Raw genomic sequence first — 3,010 nt, 5'->3', positions numbered from 1 at the left:
AATGGAAAGCTACAGCACAGTAGATGTGTAATGCCTCCCTGTGCCCAGCAAGAAATGAAAGCTTGGCGTCTCACTGCCTGTCGCAGCTTGAGGGCCTTGCTTGGCTGAATACGTAGTTTGGTTTCTGCCAGGGCTGAAAGGGTCTGCAGCTGTTTGTTCACATCAGGTTGCAAGGAACAGATTGTTTGTCACTGTGTGTCTCTTATTTTCTCATTTTAGAATTCAGTGCCATCTCTCCATGATAGACAGATCTCAGTTTCTTTCTGAGATGGAGGTACTCAAGCTCCATGACAATTAGACTCCCTTCCTTGTCTCAATGTTTCACACTCTCTCCACCCCAGATATTCCTGTAGATGAGAATTACATCCCTTTTCAGGGACTGGAGCACGAGGGTGTAACTGCCAGACAAAGGACATGTGCTCATAGTACAATGGCTGTTTAAGGGGAGAAAAATCTGGGGTACAGTAGTTGTGATTAGGTTGGAAAACTAATGAGGAGGGGAAGAAAAAAAAAGAAATTTAGCTCTGAGTGTGCAGCAGAATTTATCAAGGCGCATCAGACCATCTCAAATACACTCTTGACTAAATTAGTGTGCAGGTTGTGACTTTGCTGAAACAAGGGAATTCATTCAGTAAGCCAGAAGGGTTTTTTAAACCTACTTTTTCTGTCTCTGAAAGGAAAGAATGCAATTTGGAAGAGGGGAATCCGAGGTAAAGCGGCCAAAGTCCTGAGAGAGACTTGTCCCTTTGAAAGTCCCTAATCCACTAAAGCACAGATCTTGGAAACAGAAATGGATGGTCAGACCTTAGTCTTGCTGCAGGGAAACAGGGAACACCAAGGCTGTAACCTAGGACACCTCAGATTTACAGTTGTTCCTGTGTCTGCTTTTAATCCCAACAAGACAGTATGGCTCCTCTCCTCCCCAGCCCTGCTTTGCCTGTGCTTCAGAATGAGTAGAGAGAGCAGTGAGTTTAACTCTGTTAAACTCATCTGGAAGTAAGCATTTGCCACAGAAGATTTCAACCCGTCTGGAATAACACGCGTTATCCTTGGACATCACGGTGGACTGTGCCAGGTAAAGCATTGTGATAAAACATTGCTCTCTAGCTTAGTCAACTGATTGATTATCAAAGTCCACACTAAGGTCTTTAACTACTACGCTGTGGTACTGATGAGTCTGTGTGACTTCTAGTCATCATTTGTTACTGACTTCTGTAAAGCTTTTCCATAGGTAATTAAATCACTAAAAAGTTGGTGATGTTAGTGAATTGCTTAAGTTTTTTTAGCTCTTTACTAACCTATGATTTCTTAGGAGGAAGCTCACTAATCACGTTTTCTTTGGCACACATGACACAGTTTTGTAAAAAAAAAAAAAACTTAAACTGATGTTGTTTATTAATATTCTACTTCTTGCATGAGATACATAACATCTTTTCCACACTTGACCCAGTTTGAAAAGGCAGGCTATACATCTTTTGAGTCTGTAGCTTGGATTACAAGAAAAAAATTAATTAGAATATGGCCTTTGTCTGAGAGAGCAACTGACACGCATTTATTAAAATCTGTAATCCATCACAGTTGAAGATTATAGAAGATTTTTAAATGATTCTTATTTTTTTTTCTAGATCAGAACCAATATGTATGAGTAAAGAGATTATCCTAAGCACTTATGTTTTAAATAACTTGTCAGCATGCTCAGATGATGAATGTGATTACTAACATCTCTGGAAGAAATCTTGAACAACAGCTGATTCCTTGGATTATCATTTTAGAATGTCTGCAAAACATTTAGGTTGAAAGGAACAGTTATATCAAGATGGGATTTTAGAAAGGAGGATTCCTTTTTCACCTTTGGTCCACAGAGGCTTCAGAAACACAGTACAATTAGTTGGCCTAAACCCAACTTTGTGTATACAACTGTATGAAAATGGAAATACATTAACAGAAGGTATCAAAAAGCATGAAGTTAGGTGAGGCTACAAGCTGGAGTTCCTAAGGAGAAGGCTGGTTGTGCGCTAATGTGGTGAAGAGTGGAAGTGTATGGCAAGAAGGTTATGGAATATGGTTTGCAAATGGCCATAAGATCACAATTAACCTTTCTTGTACTGGCACACCTAGAGATGAAGAAAGGAAAAATTGTTTTGTTTATGATTTTGGAATGGGAGGGGGGAATTACGTAATACTGCCATCCTCATTAGCCTAGATGTGCAAGTGGAGGGTGTTGGTCAACCTGAGAGCTTTAGCAGAAGTCATAAAGAAACCCCGAGGCCTCCTGGAAAACCAAGAAAACACCTTTAAGTCCACCAACTGTGTGCCTGAAAGCTGTGAATAAAGGGCACGTATAATTCAGCAGTGCTATAAAAGCGTGTATCACTGGGGCCAATGAGCCCGTTCTGTACTTAGCAGTCATCTCTCAGTGCCGTTCTTCTCAGATTTCAGAATTAGGAAATATGCAGGTATGACAAGGACCACAGGGAGTGGGGGGGAGGCAGGGGGCTGGGAAGTGTAAAATGTAAACATTTGGCTCAGAAAACTAAGTTCCCTCATTTCTGAATTACTCAGTCGACTCGTTACGGCTGTGAACTAAAGTGGCAAGTACTAGTATCTGCAGGCATAGGGCTGCTCCCCTGGCCCGAGGCTGAGATGCCCGAACAGATCCTGAGAAACTGCTGGGCATAAAGAGCTGAAACTGCTGCTGAGAGCAGGAGTGAGCCTCTGAGAGGTGCCACACAGAGTGCTTTGAGCCTGGCCGCGTTTCACAGGAGGCTCATGGGGACTTCTGTGAGGGAAGGCCAAACTCTGGTGGAGACCTTTTGGAAAGAAAAGCTTGCAAGGTCAGAAGGACCAAGGTAACTGTGCTGGTAGTACCATGTATGGCTGAGAGCAGATGTAAGAGGCAGCATCAGAGGTTTCACATTTGGTTATGGCTGTAACAAAACTGAGGCCCGTGAGAAAAGGTAATTAGGTTGTTTATCTGTAGAGAGACAGAGGGACCAGACTGGAGAAACAG

The sequence above is a fragment of the Buceros rhinoceros genome, unplaced genomic scaffold (assembly GCF_000710305.1).
Source record: "Buceros rhinoceros silvestris isolate BGI_N320 unplaced genomic scaffold, ASM71030v1 scaffold19387, whole genome shotgun sequence".
Classification (NCBI taxonomy): Eukaryota; Metazoa; Chordata; class Aves; order Bucerotiformes; family Bucerotidae; genus Buceros; species Buceros rhinoceros.
The sequence above is the reverse complement of the archived record's forward strand: the minus strand, read 5'-3'. Positions refer to the sequence as shown.